This window comes from Schistocerca gregaria, chromosome 7 (genome assembly GCF_023897955.1).
Source record: "Schistocerca gregaria isolate iqSchGreg1 chromosome 7, iqSchGreg1.2, whole genome shotgun sequence".
NCBI classification, from domain to species: Eukaryota; Metazoa; Arthropoda; class Insecta; order Orthoptera; family Acrididae; genus Schistocerca; species Schistocerca gregaria.
Window position 1 is genome coordinate 404,025,750 of NC_064926.1, and position 21,089 is coordinate 404,046,838.

General features: G+C 42.6%; 1 protein-coding gene across 1 annotated transcript in view; it reads left to right on the forward strand.

Annotated features, from left to right (window-relative positions):
- The window catches only part of LOC126281863 (ras association domain-containing protein 10-like), a 1,002,113-nt gene that overhangs the window by 631,678 nt on the left and 349,346 nt on the right, over window positions 1–21,089 (forward strand). Inside the window, exon 4 of the mRNA XM_049981129.1 lies at window positions 6,076–6,151. The gene's annotated coding sequence lies outside the window, so the exon portion shown is untranslated. The remainder of the gene's footprint in view (window positions 1–6,075; window positions 6,152–21,089) is intronic.

A 21,089-nucleotide genomic window follows, 5' to 3' on the forward strand; every position in this document is an offset into this window, starting at 1 on the left:
ATGAACTGTGGTATCGTGTTGAAGCTGCATGGGCAGCTATATCTGTACACGCCATCCAAGCTATGTTTGACCCAATACACAGGCGTATCAAGGCCGTTATTATTGCCAGAGGTTCTGGGTACTGATTTCTCAGGATCAACACACTCAAACTGCGTGAAAATGCAATCACATGTCAGTTCTAGTATAATATATTTGTCTAAAGAATACCCGATTTTCATCTGCATTTCTTCTTGGTGTAACAATTTTAATGACCAGTAGTGTACTTAGATCTTCAATTTTTGTAAAATAATTGAACAAATAAAAAATGGCTCTAAGCACTATGGGACTTAACATATGAGGTCATCAGTTCCCTAGACTTAGAACTACTTAAACCTAACCAACCTAAGGACATCACACTCATCCATGACCGAGGCAGGAATCGAACCTGATACCGTAGCAGTCGCACGGTTCCGGACTGAAGCGCGTAGAACCGCTCGGCCACCGCAGCCGGCTACTAGTTCCACATTCGTCTTACAAGCAAGGAAAACCTCCCGAAAACCGTAGTCAGAACCAGGGATTTAGAACCAATTTTAATTTAATGCTGGGATAATATATCAAAGACAAAAAACTGAAAGCGTTTTGTATGTATAGTTAAATGTTTGTGTTTACAGAGTAAAATCAATGACATGCGCGACATCCGACATCTGTTTTGTACTTAATCTACATTGCGCCTTACGGAGAGATGTTTTTAGTGTTACGCCGCTATTTATGTTCTCGTTTCGTCGTAATATATGAGGTGCAATCAAAAAGTGACGTTGCTGTAGTGTGTATGCAACACAGCGCTACTCGATGCAGATGTATGAGCACCGACACGTAGGCAGAGGATTAATGTGGCATTCGTGTCTTTCCGACGTGCGAAATGCGGAAACGTAAACTGTGGCGAAGTTATTTCCAAATGGGTCCAAACAGGACGAGTGCGCTCTTATGCCTTTCTTGGTTGCCGAAGGACAAGCGCCTGTAGACATTCACCGGAGACTAAAGAATGTGTGTGGGACACCATCGGCGTGCAGTTAATGCGAAACGTCCGGGAAAACTGCAACAAGGGTTGCTGCTGCCTCATGACGCACCTCCCCACATCGCAAATGTTGAAACGCAGAAGTTAGGCCAAGTCAAGTGAGAGATTTTCTAGCTGCCACGTTGTGGTCCTGTTCTTTCCCCGTGCGATTATCACCTCCTCTGTCCCTTAAAAAATGCTTTGATGGGTCAGCAGTGCCAGTTGGACGGATGTGCGCAGGCAGCTGCGGACTTCGCCCACACTAGGACACAGTGTTTTAACAAACGGGTATCTTCGTTTCAATGCGATGAGTGCCTCAATGCTCACGGCGATTTTGCCTGATTGGCATACCCGTTCTGGGCGGACTGTACGAGCCTCGAACGGGAAGTTTTTGATTAATGGAAAATGCTATTATATCCAGTAATTAAATTATCGGTGTCCTTACTTTGCAGACCATCAAGTAATGATTCATGGGAATGAGAGGTACAGAAATCCCTGCATATTTTTAATAATCTACGTACATCTTATACTTTTCAGATCTTAGTTAATAAAACGAAAATTATGGCTTTTAGAGGAAAGAATCCAGTCAGATCAAAGATTGGGGCTGAAATGAACATCTTGAATATCTTGGCAGTGACAGAAGCTTATATAATGGCAAATACACAGAGGAAGAAAAATACTTATTTAAAGCTGTTTGAGGGATCAGACGAATAGCTTTTAAAAATAAAGAAATAAACGAAATTAAAATTTATGAAGTAATGGCTTTGCTCACGTTGTTTTATAGCAGAGAACCCTGGATGCCGATTCAAAATCAACAGAATGAATGAGATTTTGAAGGACTGGTAAAGGATGTACGAGTGTGGGTAACATACGAAATGAAGATATTAGGAAAGGATTAAAGATAGAATCAGTACACAATAAAACATTAAATAATAGTTTTGGACCGAACGCTTACAAAGAATGCAAAATGCCAGACTTCCCATAGCAGCGTTGGATATGCCAAGGGAAGAAGAGATCGACGACAACGAAGGTCGTGCAGGAAATAACTACGAAGGCAGAACGGGTCAGAATAGTAGAAGAACAGGAAGAAGAAGAAGAAGAAGAAGAAGAAGAAGAAGAAGAAGAAGAGGTGGAAGGTGCTGCGAGAAGTGCTGCCTCTACTACAGCCAAAGGATAGGGTGAGTAGTCAACAAGTTTTATCAGATCATAAAATAAATTGTTGTTGGGCGATACATGTCTGCAATCACGGTACACACTGAGATCCCCCCGCAACAGAACCATAGCACATCGAAAGAGGAGACGAATAAATTGTCGATTGATAAAGTGCAACGTCGTACGGTAATTCGTTTTCTGCATTTGGACAACGCAGCAAAAATTCGTGGTATGTTGGTGGAAGTATGCAGCATCAATGCACCATCACATGACACAGAGCTTGGGTTGCGCAGATGCTTCCAGTGTGGTCAAACACGTCTGACTGACGGAGAACGAAGTGGTAGACTATCTCTCTGTGAAGAACCTGGAGCAGCAAGAGACTTGGAGGATCGAACATTGGGGTGTCATAAACGAGGCGGCAGTGGAAAAATCTCTCATGGATCAGTTTTCATCCTGCACGTCGTACCTGACGAGGCAAAGTTCAGCGCCCACAGGGTTCAGTACCTGATCATAAGCTTTTAATAAGCCCACCTGTCCGGGGCATCAGGACAATGTCGCAGCTGTCAGGATAGTCTAGGTAACTTCTTTAACCTAATCACCATGGACGATTGTTGCATCTTTATCTAAGACACCGAGACGAAGGAGCAAAGCGAGTTGGGACTGCGGTTTGTTGGGAGGAAAGTGGGGTTTATCTATAAAAGACATTAGTGCGACCCATTCTTTAGTGTTCATGGTGTGTTTGAAATCTCCACCATGGCAGGTTATAGTAAAAATCAAAGCAATTCAGAGGCCGGCTGTTACCGGTAGATTCGAACATCATGTAAGTATATAGGAGACGCTTGGAGAACTCAATTGGGAATCTTTGGAGGGAAGGCGACATGTCTTTCGAGGAACACTATTCAGAAAATTTAGAGAACCGACAGTCGAAGCTGACTGCAGAACGATTCTACTGCCTCCTACATACATTTCTATAATGACCACAGAAATAAAAGGCTCTTACGGAGACACACAAACAGTCTTTGCTCCACCCCCCTCCCTCTGTTTGCGAGTGAAACGGGAAAGGAAGCGACTCGTGGTAGTATAGGACATCCTCCGGCGCCCACATACCGTAGCTTGCGGCGTGTGTATTTGTATGTAGAAGGATGTCGGAAAATCAAACAGACAAAGGCAGAGATTTTATTTTCTTTAAAAACAGGCGTCGGATCTCTCATTCAGTTCATTCAGATATTTCCAGTCATTTTAACAGAGACGACGGCTACCCATTGGTGTACTCCTCACATCGTATTGGTGACAAAGAGGTTGGCTGTCATCTAATGCGTTTTATTTGTGTTTACATGATCTAATTAAGATGTGAAGATATAAAGTTACCCTAACTTATATCGAACTAGAATCTTCTCTTTGTTGGCGAACGTGCCACATTAAATTCCTCCTTAGAAAATCTATTAACCTGGGTCAGTAAGATTGCTTTGAGCTACTATTGAAAATCATAGGCCTGTAATTGTATCCTTTCGACGAGTGTCTTTAATAATGGAACTCTGTGTTTCTTTCTAGTCACTTGTAAACATTCGTTGCTTCGACAATCTACCATAAAATGCTTTAAAAGTAGAGCAAGTCTTTCGAATATTTTTTTTCCATGATTCCACGGCAAAGCCGGAAGCGTGGCTCGCTTGTTATGACCAGAGGGACGAGAAGATGGGTGAGCGGCCAGTAGTGGCTAACCTGCTATGAGGAAAAAGAATAGGAAAACGCTACATCTTTCCGAAGAGTAGCGTGTTTTTGTCGGTACAGGTATCATCAAACATTTAAAGTGTAACAAGTAGAAGAATCAGAACGTTTGTAAAGTGTTGTGGCCGAAGACCGTGGCTTTACGTTTCTGTGGCCGACCAGCGCCGCGTGAAGTTTTCAGGGGAGCTTAGGTAGCCCGCATGGCCCGGCACGGATGGCCGACGCCAACTGGAGCGTGTCCGTCACTCCTCCGCGTCCTCCTGGAGACACCACAAGACGCCGGCCTCCAGCTCCGCTTTCCAGGGGCTCTCGGCGGGCACCCGATACACTATGCGTGCTCACTTGGTCGCCAGAAGGCCAGCCATCGGCCTAAGCTGCACGACTCCTGAATGATACTAATGCGCCACACTGGCTGTCGCTAGATCGGCTATTACACGTGTAAATAGAGTTACATGAATGTGACCACCGCCTATAAGTTTTATTCAGCCTCAGCGATAGTGGAGGGTGTATACAACGTGTCGGGAGACATGGAAACAGTGAAGTTATCGTCGTAATATCGAAACGAAGCGATTCATCTGCCGTGCTAAAGGGTACGATAATTGGGTCCCGGAACAAGGGTGGAATCGTTTCAGAAACATCTAAATTGGTAAACTGTTGGCTTGTCGCCATTGGTTAAAGTATAAATAGCAAAATGGATTTATCCAAAACAGGTGCCGAGGCAAGCCGGCCGGGGTGGCCGAGCGGTTCTCGTCGCTTCAGTTTGGAACCGCGCGACCGCTTCGGTCGTAGGCTCGAATCCTGCCTCGGACATGGATGTGTGTGATGTCCTTAGGTTAGTTTACGTAGTTCTAAGTTCTATAGGACTGATGACCTTAGAAGTTAAATCCCATAGTGCTCAGAGCCATTTGAACCACTTGCCGAGGCAAGTGTGGTGGGCCTCAGATGACAGGGGTGAACGATGTCTATGGAGATGTGAACGGGCGACTAGACGTGCAACTGCTGAACAACTGACCGCCCAGATGATGAACCAAGCGGCTAACTAGAGTGTCTCCTTAACGACCGTTCAGGAAACGTTGCTGCGAACAGGCCTCCGCAGCAGCGACTGGTTCTTGCATCCTTGCTGACTGCTGTTCGTAGCGACGAAGGCTGTAATTTGCAAGCCAATAAACGTCCACTGAGTAGTGGCGGGTGATCTTAGGCTGCATCAGACAGATGACCGTTAGCGTGTTAGGCGTGAATCGTGTGGAAGCAAACACCATGCAACAATCGTCGAAAAGTCCCGGACAAGAGGAGAGGGCGTCATAGTCTGGCGAATATTTTAGTGATATTCCATGGGTGACGTCGTCGTTCTGAATGGCACAGTGGGTCAATACAAGTACGCATCTATCCTTATGACTACGTCCACCTGTACATGGGGTTTGTTTACCTCGGCACGATGGCACCTACCAGCATGACATTGCAGCGTCCAACAGAGCTTGCAACGTGCATGCGTGGTTCAAAGAGCACCAGGATGTGTTTACTGTACTCCCCTGGTCACCACATTCACCAAATTTAGATGAAATCGAGTATCTGTGGGACTATCTCACCCGAGAAAGCTAGCTAGCCACTACACTGGAGTCGGCTTGGCTCCAAATCGCTTTTGGTACCTTCCAGAACTTCATTGACTCTCCTCCCGCACGTCTCGCAGCAGTTCACCCTGCAAAATTTGATTCTGACTTTGTTTTTAATTTGTGGTAACTTCCTACGGGACCAAACTGTTGAGGCCATCGGTCCCTAGGCTTACACACACGAAAAAAATGTGTGGTGAATTTTGTAATAATGGTGCTACATTATAACGTGCGTTGTATTGCAAGTCACTTGGAGAAATCCGTTTTCAAACAACACTAACAACTAGACGTAATCTCCTCTACTTACTACAAATCCAAAATTCATCTGTAGTAGCGTGTTTCCATCGTGTTCTCACAGTAAGAAAAGCTTCATCGTCATCCTTGGACTTGGCCGTATTGTCAGTTTAAAAATACGACCCATAGTAGAAACACACCACTGCTAACTTCTGCTTTGATACAAAATCAAAACGCTGTATGTTACTGCACTTTTTCTTCCACTGAGATTGTGTTGTTCATGAGAGTCAGCTCCATTACCGCAAGTTTTTCTCTTTTTTGCAGGTTGGGGTACCAGGAGCTTGCTTCGTGCTTCCATAAAGGCATCATCATTTCTGCGGAAGTTCTCGCCAAAGCACAGGTAAAAACCGCCTGGAGCAAATAGATAAAATTCCAGGCTAAAGCTCAAGTTTGATCAGGTAGCCCTGCTGTGACACCCAGAGCGACGATCGTATATTCACTGTATCTAGCAGTGGCTGATAGAGGGCAGATTACTATTATTATTATTATTATTATTATTATTACCCCATTATGTTCTGGTAATGTACGAGGGTCGGTCAAAAAGTAATGCCTCCCATTTTTTTCTACTTACAAAAATTAAGTTAAGTGAAAAATTTGAATTTGGCGCCATTCCTCAAACCTTCTTCTGCAATCCACTGCAGTAGTAACTTTCTGTGTCAACAGGTGGCAGCACAGCAGAAGTTTGTAAGATGGCCGACATCGATGTTCGTTTGAGACAGCGTTGTGTGATTGAATTCTTGAATGCAGAAGGTGAAACGCCCATACGCATTCATGAAAGACTGAAGAAGGTGTCTGGTGTTGTGACAGTGGATGTCAGCACTGTTAGACAATGGGTTCGTCGTTGTAAGGAAGCTGAAGGGCAAACACCGTTGACTGACGAAAAGCGGAGTGGCAGGCCGGTGAGTGCAGTGACTCCACACAACATTCAGCAAGTTGATGACATCATTCGTGGTGACCGTCGGGTGACTGCAGATGAAGTGTGTCGCATTATTTCTCTTAGTAAAGGCAGTGTGATCACGATTATTAAACAATTGGGGTACTCAAAAGTTTGTGCACGGTGGGTTCCAAGAATGTTAACCGATCAGAATAAAGAGGCAAGGAAAACAATAGCCTCCCAACACTGACAGCGCTTCCGTTTGGAGGGAGATGAGTTTCTGAAAAAAATTGTGACCGGGGACGAAACATGGGTGCATTTTTTTGAACCCGAATCAAAGAGGCAGTAAATGGAGTGGCGTCACACAAGTTCGCCGAGGAAGAAAAAATTCAAAACTCTGCGATCGGCAGGGAAAGTTATGGCAACAGTTTTCTGGGATACAGAGGGTGTGATTCTGGTTGATTTTTTGGAGCAGGGATGCACAATAAATTCTGTTCAATACGTCACAACCCTCAAAAAACTTAAAGCACGTCTTCAGCGAGTTCGCCCAACAAAATCAATGGCAGATGTTCTTCTTTTGCATGACAATGCAAGACCACACACCAGTCGTCACACCTCTGACGAGATTGTCAAAATTGGATGGGAAGTTTTGCCTCATCCCCCATACAGCCCTGACCTGGCACCATCAGACTTCCATCTGTTCGGGCCACTAAAAGAAGCTCATCGTGGGATTCATTTTGAAGATGAGGAGGCCGTCAAAACATCCGTGCGTCAATGGCTTAGGAAGCAGAGCTGTGATTTTTACCGTTGAAAAATGACAAAATGATCCTCAATGTTGTGGTTTTCAACCTATGTAATTGCATTTAAATTTCCTGACAATTAAACGTAGAAAAAAAATACGAGGCATTACTTTTTGACTCACCCTCGTATGTTCTGATATGCATCTCGACAAGCACATAAATAAAATCAACTGCATTTTTATAAACTAACTCTCTGACTAGGTTTTAAGGACGATTAGACGCTGACCGTCCGCCGTAGGTAAAGCGTCATTCATTTGAAGGTGGTGTGTGGGAGGGAAGGGGAAGCGCCCTCAGCATACCGCTCTCCCATACATTATCAGCTTTAAAAACCTCGGAGTCGCTATTTCTTACCCAACTGGCCTCGAGAGGCTCAGTGCACTCATTTAAGTGTACTCCCGCCAACTAAAAACATCTGTCAGTAGCAGGAATCGAAACAGGAACCTCCGCATACAAATCAGAGACTCGCCAACTCATCTACAGTGGAGGTAAAACCTAAAAGAGTCACTTAAGAGTCCATGCCCGTAAACCTTATATTCTTCAATGAATCGAACTCTCGTGTGCAAGAAACCTTCAAAAGTCTGATTATAAATGAGTTAATGTATTAAATATTTGACGTCAAGCAAGTAAGCGAGAAAAAAATTAGAATAGGTTTGAAATTATGCTTAAATGTTTTTGAAAGTCGTTAATTGCTCTCATTACGAAACACTGGCTGCGTATAGTCTGCGTAATCTGCGCTCTATTACAAGCGATAGCTAGTTCTTCACGCATCTAAATGTTTAGGCCGTTTTATCTCCTGAACAATGTGTTGTGGAATGATATAATTTTGCAGGTACATACTGTGGTATATGTGGATACTGTCTACAGACTGCGTCCAGAATAGAATTCTTAGAAAAAGAAATAATAAATTGAAGTTTTACTGCGTGAACAGCGAAAACGTAGTAAGCGATAAGATCTTTTTCTTTCATAATTTTCAGCAAGAGTTATGTATGAACACACGTGTTTAACTCGTACACAGTTGTGAATACCATCGGGACTATTCGTGTTATATTCAACTTATTTATTAGTCAGATAAATAATAACGCTTTATACGATGTACAACGTGAAATCACAGCCCACGAAATATCTTAATATGATCAATTAGCACACTGTCCTTTTATAACCACTATTAGAAATTCTTAATTTTGCGAAACGCAGTGTTATACCGACAGAGACTGTCCTGTAAAACTGCATTCATTTGCCTCAGTTCTTCTATTTCTTTTTCTATAATTTCTTATTGTCGCCACAAACGCTTATTGTCACATTTAAAGCTTTGTTTGTTTTCATAGTTAATACTTTTTTTAGTTTCTTTATTAGTTGGTAATATATTTACGTATCAAATCTCATCTACTATTCAGTAACTTTTTCTCTTTCTTAGACTCAATACTATCTCATAGGTCAGCTCTGGAGAAAGAAAGATGTAGAGTTGGAACAGCACCAGGTTTCAGTTTGCGTTTCGGAAGGAAATTAAACAGTTCACTTTACAGATCCCTTTCATTACACGAGTCAGCAAAATGAATTGAGCATGATGAAGCTTACGTGACTGAAACCAAATCGGAACGTTTACAATAGTCTATCCATTTTGGCTCGTTTCATTGTCCTTGAAAGTTATGAGAAACTCAATTCTAAACTTGTTTCAAAAAACATCGTTCAAATGGCTCTGAGCACTATGGGATTTAACTTCTGAGGTCATCAGTCCCCTAGAACTTAGAACTAAAACCTAACTAACGTAAGGACATCACACACATCCATGCCCGAGATCGCGCTGTTCCAGATTGTAGCGCCTAGAACCGCTCGGCCACTCCGGCCGGCTAACTTTTTTCATTGTCTGGAGTAGTCTGTACAGTTCGCTGTCGCACAGCAAACCGTAATTACTCAATAACAAAAAAAATCTGTTTTCTCAGAACCCTTCAACACAGGGATTACTTAATTGTCAGTCGCAAATGATACTGTTGTATACAGAGAAGTCCCAACCCCGGAAAGTCCGTAGCTGGTGGTCCAGTGGTCTGTACATGGTGAACATCAATAAAACCAGCAGGGACGGATTCCTGAATGGGAATGGAGGAAAACAGGTCCCATGAACATGTGTCCGAAAATACATCGTCGCTACGGTAGACGGTGATGATGAATGACAGTTCATCGGACCACATGTCGCGTGTCCCTTGTGTGTTTCAGGTGATCGAGGTAGTAGCGCACTTTGGCAGGCAACTTACATGAAGCTTGTACTCTGGTTCGTGTCAGTATATTGTAGGACCCGTTCCTCGAGATCTGTTGTACGCAAAGTCCGCCGCCTCCCTGCCCGTTCGTGTGTTTGAATGGATTCATGATCACAGAAACGCCCGGACAGGGCTTGATATATTGTGAGATGTGGTTAGTGTCTGCGAGGGTATACTTGTTTTGTATAGCCGTGCTGTCTCCCAGCCGTTTAGATCTGTTTCGGCGTTCACAAATCATCTCGGGTTGTTCCCGGCTTGAACATCATTCTGCTGCTTGCAGTACGCTGCGTCAGTCACACAAACTGCAACGTACAAGAAAGACACAGCAGTATCAGAGGAACTGACATTGGTCAGCGCCATCTACCGTGGAAATGACGTACACTACTGGTCATTAAAATTGCTACACCAAGAAGACAGGCAGATGATAAACGGGTATTCATTGGACAAATATATTATACTAGAACTGACATGTGATTACATTTTCACGCAATTTGGGTGCATAGATCCTGAGAAATCAGTACCCAGAACAACCACCTCTAGCCGTAATAACGGCCTTGATACGCCTGGGCATCGAGTCAAACAGAGCTTGGATGGCGTGTACAGGGACAGCTGCCCATGCAGCTTCAACACGATACCACAGTTCATCAAAAGTCGTGACTGGCGTATTGTGACGAGTTATTTGCTCGGCTACCCTTGACCACACGTTTACAATTGGTGAGAGACCTGAGGAATGTGCTGGCCAGGGCAGCAGTCGAACATTTTATGTATCCAGAAAGGCCCGTACAGGACCTGCAACATTCGATCGTGCATTGTCCTGCTGAAATGTAGGGTTTCCCAGGGATCGAAAGAAGGGTAGAGCCACGGATCGTAACACATCTGAAATGTAACGTCCACTTTTCGAAGTACCGCCAATGCGAACAAGAGGTGACCGGGACGTGTAACCAATGGCACCACATACCATCCCGCCGGATGATACGCCAGTATGGCGATGACGAACACACGCTTCCAGTGTGCGTTCACTGCGATGTCACCAAACACGGATGCGACCATCATGATGCTGTAAACAGAAACTGGATACATCCGAAATATGACGTTTTGCTATTCGTGCACCCAGGTTCGTCGTTGAGTACACCATCGCAGGCGCTCCTGTCTGTGATGCAGCGTCAAGGGTAACCGCAGCCATGGTCTCCGACCTGATAGTAAGTGCTGCAGCAAACGTCGTCGAACTGTTCGTGCAGATGGTTTTTATCTTGCAAACGCCCCCATCTGTTGATTCAGGGATCGAGACGTGGCTGCACCATCCGTTCCAGCCATGCGGATAAGATGCCTGTCATATCGACTGCTAGTGATACGAGACCGTTGGGATCCAGTATGGCGTTCCGAATTACCCTCCTTAACCCACCGATTCCATATTCTGCTAACAGTCATTGGATTTCGACCAACGCGAGCAGCAATGTCGCGATACGATAAACCGCAATCGCGATAGGCTTCAATCCGACCTTTATCAAAGTCGGAAACGTAATGGTACGCATTTCTCCTTCTTACACCTGGCATCACAACAACGTTTCACCAGGCAACGCCGGCCAACTGCTGTTTTGTGTATGAGAAATCGGTTGGAAACTTTCCTCGTGTCAGCACGTTGTATGTATCGCCACCGGGGTCAACCTTGTGTGAATGCTCTGAAAAGCATATCACAGCATCTTCTTCCAGTCTGTTAAATTTCGCGTCTGTAGCACGTCATCTTCGTGGTGTAGCAATTTTAATGGCCAATAGTGTATTTTCTGACAAATCTTCATAGGATCATTATGTCTCCCTTTCCAATCAGGATTCCGCCCCTGCTGTCTGTCGGTTCTATTAATGTTCACCGAGTATACTGAGGAGTACCGGCTTTGATTCCCGGCGGGGTCGGAGATTTTTTTCGTTTGGGGACTGAGTGTGTGAGTGTTATCCTAATCATTTCGTTTCATCATCATCGATGTGCACCAAAGACGGGGCATACCTTTTAAGAATGGCGAGAATTTCAGCGAAATACGGGAATATTTGCGGGGAATCGACGCTTCGTGCAAGAATTGGGAGACGATCCACAACATAAAGAAGTATAACGAATGACACGTAAATGGGGAGAAAGACTCATATTTTATTCCATCTGGAAGGAGTCCGTTAAACAACACTGTATTCACTAAAAAGCGCAATAATAACACGGTAGGTTATGGCAGTGGTGTGCTACTGAGCGGTGTGACGTCGGCGTCGCAGCTTGCTACTGCGCACGCACCCTGCGATTCCTACTGTGTACCCTAGTAACCGTAGATGTAACTGTACTGTACGACAGCGAACCGAGCGCGATTATTCTGCGGGTCACCTAACCGGCTGCATTCCGATTTCCGACAGGTCAGTTAATGCACGTGGGCACCGCCCACTGTAACCAAAAGAGGCTGCGTATTAGACGTGCTTTTAATTAGGAAGCGAGCTTCTGCATTGGTGAGGGCGCGGCGAGCTCGCAGGAGGCAAATTAACGACCCCCTCGATAGCAGACTGCCTTCCTGTTCGTCCCGTCAGCGGGGCGAACCTCTGGCGGGAGGCCTGGCCTTTGAGCCACCGGGCCGCGGTCCGTGTCCTTTCCCCCCGCGCTCCCGCAGAAAGGTCACTGTATTCCGACGCTCGCCAGGCGTACAGTTCAAAAACGACGAATAACGAGGCCGTAAGTAATACGCCGCTGTCAGGGTGCGTGCGCCTACATGCGCGCGGGAACACTCCCAGTAACGAGGGGCGCCTTGCGCAACAGCCAGCGCTGTCCCCCACTGGCTTGTCCACTGCTGCGCTTCCTCAGCCTTCTCTATTTATCTCACTCTTTTCTCCTGCACATTATCACTCATACACCTCTTTCTTTCCTTCAACCTCTGACCTTCCCTTGCTACCAGACTTACCCATTTGTCTCATTCCTTTTATTTTATACATCGGCGATTCTTTTCTTTTTCTTTAATTTGATTGGCTTTTGGCCTGTTGGCCAACAACACACTCATAGCGTTTTAGGACCTTGCAGTGTCGTTGTCGTTTTTATTTCTGCTGTTGTTGTCATCGTCGCCGTTGTCGTCGTCGTCTCCGTCGCTGTGGCTGAGGCGGTCTTGAGGCCAAAGACTGGTTTGATGCAACTCTGACACAACTCTCACGCTAGTCTGAACTGTAAGAGCCTCTTCAGCTCTGAGTAACTACTTGTAACATTTGTGGGTAATAGGCCATATGCTGAAACCCATTACACTCGTAACGTGTTGGCCAAATATGAGGGGTGTTGAAAGTGTAATGTTGTGCAATATGGTACAAACCCAACTGGGCAACGCCTACTGCACTGTGATCACGCACTAGGCATTGAAGAAAGGTAGACTTGAAATTATAGGAGAGAATATCTCTGAAAGGCGCCAACTAAGCATCTGGTGAACTGATACCTGGCAGAGAGAATGGGATTCAAAAGAAAAGGAACGTCGCGCGCGCACACCTTTCTCTCGAACTTCAAGGAACGAATGAGGCTAAAACGTACAGATACCACAAGCGGCATAGACCGTTTCCTCGTGGGCTGTTGTTCATACCCAGAACACTTCCATCGCCTTGGTTTCAGCCGAAGAACCGTGTGCACTTTCGGAGGACTAGGATTTCTAAATAAATCACTTTACACTGTGACAGACTCACACACGCACAAATATAAAACCAGAACTGAGTATAACAACAAATGGCAAATTCTATGACAGCCGGAGGATCGGTGCATGCATACTGAATGGCATAACCGATGATTGGTCACGTACTCTACGCGAAGTATACAAACAAGCACAAGCACAAACACGAATAAGGGCAAAACACGCAAACGCGGGAGCAAGATACTTGGAATGACACACGCATAAACACAGAAACAGACTCTGAAGCTGGAACAGATACGGGTAGAGAGATTAATATACAGACATAAGTGTAATTTAAGACTAAATTAATGAAAACAGAAGGAGGTCAACTGTCGTTAAATATTTCAATATATATAAAAAAGTCTTGTGGAATAGGTGAAATTTGAATGATGTTATTGTTTAGTAAGCTTACGTAAAGTAATGCCTGAAATGAAAATTCTATAATTGTTCTTTTTAGGCTTAATTAAGGTTTTACCTTACAGACAACACAAACACCGTCCGCACAACACGTATATATGCCTATAAGGAAGCCAAAGGTGCACAAATAATGTACTGAATATGCCCTGTGTAAATAACACAAGACTTGTAACACGTGTAGTATAATAGCAGTTCTGATACACTTCTCTACACATAAATTTATCAAATTAATATTAAAGATATATTTTGTAAGCTACGTCAAATGTGACAAACTTGATGATTTGTCGAGCTCTCACATCAAGATAGCTATGTGGTGGGCAAATTTTTCTTCTTAAATACAAGAATATTGTTATTTTAGAATATTATTTTTGAATGTATAATGTGTCATAAAGTTACAATATTTCATAACCTCTTTCCTGTCTTCATAAATTCCTGTCTTCTGTGCATAATTCGTTAATTTTAAGATATTTCCGTTTCTTAATTACTTTTAAGCCTATAAGTATTTAAAGCTGCATCATTGTTATACCTTGCTGAAAGTAAGAAATATCAAATAAATTTCACATTCTGTACATGTACAATTTCTGATTGTGAAAACACAATCTGTTTTAGTAATAAGGTGGAAGATCATAGGTTATGTAGATGGTGCGCTGTCGAATACCTGAAATAACTGAAAAATACGTTTCTCCTCTCCCACAGCACGCCCTTATAAGACAAAGTTACCTTATCCGACCATTGATGGGCATTCAGTAACAGGGATTCCAGAACGCAGAAGGGACGGCTAGGTAACCTGAAGGTGAACGAGAATCGAGAAGGACGTACAGAGGGTGAGCGTGTGTTGTAAATATTACTGATTTTAATTATATTTTGCGGGCACGAAAACTGGTCCATATCCGCATCCAGTGACGCCTATAGGCTGAGAATGACTCTGCGGTCGGTCGGCACCTTTGGTTTTTATGATGCCTGTTCGAACTGAGTTTAGTTTTAGTTACGTTTTATTTCCATTATGTGTTATTATTATTCAAAGTTATTGCAAATACCTGTAGTATACTCTCAACAAGGCTGGTTCTCGCGACTGTAAAAACTGTTTTGGGACAGTTGAAATTGTTTGAATACTCGTTACCAACAGCCAAACACCCCATTAATGATTAGTGGCGATTCTCATTGTACTTGACTGCTGTCAATGGTCTTGTGACCAAGCAGTGTCTTCTGCATAACGAAGACATGTGTAGAGGACGGCCGGCCGGAGTGGCCGTGCGGTTCTAGGCGCTACAGTCTGGAACCGCGAGACCGCCACGGTCGCAGGTTCGAATCCTGCCTCGGGCATGGATGAGTGCGATGTTCTTCAGTTAGTTAAGTTTAAGTAGTTCTAAGTTCTAGGGGACTGATGACCTCAGAAGTTGAGTCCCATAGTGCTCAGAGCCATTTGAACCATTTGTTTTGTAGAAGGCGTAAGGTCAGTGGAAAGAACATTCGTGACATGTCCTCCTGCTCCGCCCACGGGAAATGCTTTGCTATCACATCCAACCCGCATAAATAAATTTTCCGTACTAATAGCGAATGGAGATACTGTATGCTACATGGAAGCGCAATTTTCCTATCATTACCAAAGTGACGATCCCTAGACGCCCAAGAATGTATGCTTCCAATAGACCCCTTTTTCGGTCAGTTTTGTACCACAAATTTCTCTCTCCTACGTTCGATTCCATACCTCTTCATTATTTACCGCCCCCCACCCCCCCAAAAAAAAAATCTTTTATACCACCAGATTTAAAACATTCTTTTCTGCTCTTGTCTTACCCGTCGATCGTCTGTGTTTCGGTTTTGTACAAGGCTACATTGCAGATAATATACTTCATAAATGACTTCCTAACGGTTGAATTTATGTTTATTTTCAGAAATGCTTTTCTTACTATTGCCAATCGACATTTTATATACCCCCTACTTTGTCCATCCTCATTTGTTTTGCTGCCACGTAGGAAAGTCGCCTAGTACTCTTATAGTTTTATTGACTAATCTATTCCCTCTAGCTCACCTCATATGGTTCGTCTACATTCCACTATCCTTCTTTTACTTTTGTTGATAATCGGCTTATAACTTATTTTCCGTTCAGCTGATCTTCCAAGTTCTTTGTTGTTTCTGGCCTAATTACTTTATCGACAGACTTCAAAAGATTTATATCTTCTCGTTGAACTTTAATTCCCTTGCCAAATATGTCTTTGATTTGTGTTACTGCTTGTCCGTTGGACAGACTGAATAACATCGAAGATAGGCTATAAATTCGTGTCACTTCTTTCTGATCAGCTGCATCCCTTCTATGCATCTCGATTGTTATAGCTACAGTCTGATTTTTGTACTCGTGGTAACTAACGTTTCGCCTCGTGTTTTATCCTCGTTTAAACGTAAGCTCCGTTCACAGACCTGGCGGGCCCATCGGTACCGACTGACGGCCGTATCACCCTCTGCCAATGGCATCATTGGATGCGATATTGAAGGGCGTGGTCTCAGCACACCGCTCTCCCGGCTGTTGTCAGTTCTCGCCACTTGGAGCCGCTACTACTCGGTCAAGTAGCTCCTCGGTTGACATCACGAGACAGGCAGTACCCCGTTCAGTCACCCTCAGAGCTTCACGGAGATTACATGTATTCCAAAACTTTATACTTGTTCTTAAAATTAACACGTCATTTTCACGATGGGAGATTGGCGTATTAAAGGATAATGGTTGGTAATATCTAATTAAGTTACACAGCGTAGGGGTACAGACTTACGGGAACACAGTAACGAGCATGTAATTTTTTCATTATGGTCTGCTGAGATTTTTTTTGTTTTTATGTAACCGAATTTTATGTGGTACACCTAAGCTTTTCAGGCTAATTAAGGTCATATAATCAACGTCTCAGAATGTACTTCTGACCAAAAAATGATTCTGGTAGCTGGAGTCCAAAGTTTTTGTTAAACATACCTTTTGTGTTCTTATGAAAATATTTCCATAGCAACTTTCATCGTTTAACAAACCGAGAAGTGAAATACCAATTTATAAATTTAGCTTTAAATTTTTTAGTGTAACGAAATATATTCTTAAAAGTTTTCTTTCCCTACTGCACTCCTTTTTTGTGTTGAATTTCCAGAAACACAGAAACACTTTCTTCCTTTTTTTTTAAATTTCTAACCGAGAAGTCTAGTGTCAATTGTCATAGATGTAGTCTTAAAACCCTTTAGCAGCTCCTTAGTAATGCCATATTTTCAAAAAAAAAACTTCACTCACTATTTTGCCACCGTAGTGGTTGAATTTCAAAAACGCTGAAACACAAATTTTTCATAGTCTGACTGAGAAACACCGTTTTCGTAGTTCTAGCTTCAAAATTCCCTTAATAGCGACATACTTTCAAAAAGCTTTTCATACCCTACTTTACCTCCTAGGAGTGGAATTTCAGACAATCCCTTCTTGAAAGATGCGTACAGTATAAGATCCATAACCTCTCAAAAGTTCAGGTTCTAGCATTAGCGATTTGGGATGGGTGATGTTGAGTCAGTGAATCAGTCTTACTCTGTTTCACCCCCTTAGGGGTTGAATTTCCAAAAACAGTGACATGCGTATGTTTTGTTTGTAGCAGAGAAGCCAATTAACAAATTTTCATAGATTTAGCTTCGAAAATGCACAGTGAAATATATAAACTTTCATCCCCCCTTTCACCTCTATAGGGGTTCAATTTCCAGAAACACCGAAACACGCTTTTTTTAAATTTATAACCAGGAAATAAAATACCAGTGTTCATAGACGCAGCTTTACAAATACTGTAATATTTCTTTAATTATGATATATTTTCAACAAAAAAATCAGCTGCTATTTCACTCCCATAGGGTTAAATTTCACCTATTTCACCACCTTAGGTTTACAATTTAGAAAAGTATCTTCTTAAACGACGCCTATAATACAAGGTCCACATATTTTACAACTTTAGAGGTTTGGACTGGGCGATGATGATTCCTTCAGTCAGTTGGTAAGGACATTGCCTTTTACATACAGAGAATATTTACATATGCCACTGTCCGCTATCACATTATTAATCGTGGATTGGTTGTGTGTCCCTCTTCTAGTTTGTGTCTAGCTAGTAGTTATGTATTTTTTACTGATTTTTCACTGTAAAAAGGCTTTCTTTAACAATCATGAATATTTTTTTCTTTATTTTGGAGGTTAATGTGTTACCAAACTTGTAATACTGAGTAATTAAATATACCTTTCGAATGTATTCTCTTTGTGAGCGGCTTCCGAAGCCTGTTCAGTTGACGGATTTATTACGTAACGTAATCATAGACATAAAGTCGTGTACAGAACTTCGTTTGATTTTTAGTTTAGTTTCCGAATATTTTACTATCTTCCTTTTCCTTTCTATTAAAAGTTCATCTGATTATATCTTAGTACAAAATTGAAAACTCTAGGTCTCTGTTTGAGTGACCTGAATCTCAAATATATAACCGAGAAATCGGATTTAGTCTTGAAAGAATTCTGTTTGCCATTTGCGTAGGCCTGAACACGCAGATAGTGTCATTCATGTCTGCCATTGTTACTGTGTCACTGTTACGATAACAATTATTTCGTACCTGTATCAGGTGAAAATAGCAGGGGGATGAGTCATGATTACATCCTATGCGGATACGGAATTCAAAAATTTTCATCTTCTTTAACTATTTGGAAAAGAGTTATACAGATTTTTTTGCAGTATTTGTCCATAATATTTGCCACTACTTTGTTTCGATACTTAGTACTCGTCTTCCCACTTGCACCTTTCTCTTGTTTGTACACGTTGGTCAGAAACAATCTGCAAAGCTTGTAAGGATGTTACAGAGTAGTTTATGCTGAGAAATAATTGTTGGGAAAAAATTTGATATATTGCGCTGTTTCCGAGTTAATCACCATTGAAGATATCCAATCAGACGTTTGCGCCTGCAAATCCATGCAGCCCGCCAGAGACGGTGTCACCAAACGTGTTCTTTGCTTGGTGTCGGAAAACCAAACAACAGAGCCACAGATATTGGACATGTGAAGGCAGTAAGAATCTAACTCTAGCCAAAGCCTGAGCAGTCTCTTGCGCTATCATTTACGATATGAGAACAACTGATACTCACTGTATCCGGCGGGCCGCTGGAATGTGTGCACGCAACCGCCTGGTTGGCTACCTTCAGCGCTAATTATCTCGGGAACGCCATAACGTATAGAATTTTTTTCTAAACAGTTATTTCTCAGCGCAACCTTCCGTGCAACACCTTTACAAGCTTTCCATATCGCTTCTGACCATCTTGTATAATGCAGTCTTCAGCCCTGACAGCGATAGTTTAATTTGTTGGATGTACGCTTTCGAACGCCCACAGTCCCTAGTTCATCGACTATTTCGATGAATGGTCGCGAATGTCTTGGTCCGCATAAATGTTATCTGGATCCCAGACTTTTGTACCCGCTCGGTACCTTAACGTCCATTGACATAAGAGATTGTTTCGTCGTAAGAGAACTTATTTTTCATTTGGTTCTGGTTAATTGAAACATACCACGAACAACTTGATACATTTTTAAAAAGTATGTTCGTAAAAACATCTAAATACAAAAAATTGCGCAATAAGTTTACGGTAGTGTATGCAGATGGGTATACCATAGCCGAAGAGTTTTCACGTGCACCAACTGTAGATAATGAAAGATATTAAAATACTATTGAACTCACTAGAAAAACACCAAGTTTAGTACAAGAACAAGCAAGTAAGAAACGAAAACTTCTTCAGCTGAGTCGTAGTGCATTTACAGACAATAAGTAATTCAACTGAATATTTCATTTACTACCGCTTAACGCTGGAAGCTGCATCGCAGGAAGAGTCCTGCGCCATGTGCTGTCTCTCCTGTGTGGTCTTGGGTTTTAAAAAAATGTAAACTAAATATTACTACAAATTTTATAAAGAACCGACAAGTTACGATAAGGAAGAAGAGAGAGAACTACGATGGACATGTTATTCCATGGACTCTTGCGGTTCTATGCATGAACTATCTTTCCTTTGTAATTCGCTTATCTTATCTGCTTGGATTCTGACCTAAGAGGACTTCTTGTGTAAAGTTCATCTGGCTGTACCAGTTAATAATGTAAGTTGTACTTAAAACCAGAAAAATATAATGAATATTTTGTCAAAAGAATTTGTGTATGCGGTCAGTCGATTTGTAATCTGATACCTGGATTGTCCTAAGTAGATATGGGCCTTAAAAAAGAACTTCCGTTGTTAGGCGCCATGTTAGAAAATCCTTAACATTTTTGTTTTAGCTCATCTATGAGACGTGCTGTCGGTTAGGACAATTAACTTTCTTGCAGATCCTACGAGCCCGGTGGCCGCTGATAACAATTTAACAATTTGTACTTACAGATTTTCTTTATATAACGAGATAACGTCCCAGGCGGAAAAGGTCTGGTCACAGGATTCCAGTTCCATTATAGCATTTCATTTGTAGATGCTAATCTTGTTATCTTGTATTGGGTAATCGAGACGAAATCACGATATTGAGTTACGTAGTGCGGTAGTTTACATCGAACAGACTTGGGAAATATTGTCTGGTGCAATTTGCACACTACTTCTCACGAGCCTGGAATAATATCTGTGGTGTTGGGTAAAGAAGGCAAGGACAATTTACTATAGACGATTACGTAACTACCCTGAGAACTGAGCTAGTTTATTAATTACTGATCTGTGTCGGGCTAACTTAAAAGGTAATGCACTATTAAGAACATTCTTGTGAGTCATTTTCCGAAAAGTGTTTTCAGCCGCTATAGAGTCACGACTATTGAGTCATTAAAAATATACGATTACAATGGCAGACTGCCGTATATTTTTTACATACCACTGTTTTTATATTTTTACATTACAGCCACAATCACAAAGTACCACATCAAAGCACAGCATTATAGAAAGTGAACAGAGGACCTCCGTGGAAGTAGAGTTAGATAGATACCCATAAGCAAGATATCAGGCAATCTGTTTAGGAGCCTAATGCTGTTTCGTACTTCTGTTTGCGCCTCTAATTGTATATATCTCACTGTATTCTCCGTGCGGAGCGTGGGTAGCAGCAGTTCTTTGTTATCGAGCGCCGTTCATTATAATCACGATGTTACGACAAGATACAGAGCTGTCCTTGTGTCTTCTGCAGTTGAGTAAGCACCGAGGCTTTTGCTGAGCACTGAAGGTGAGGTGTGATGCACTTTCGCAGGGGGCAAATGGGTCCCTATTAGAATAGCAGCTGCAT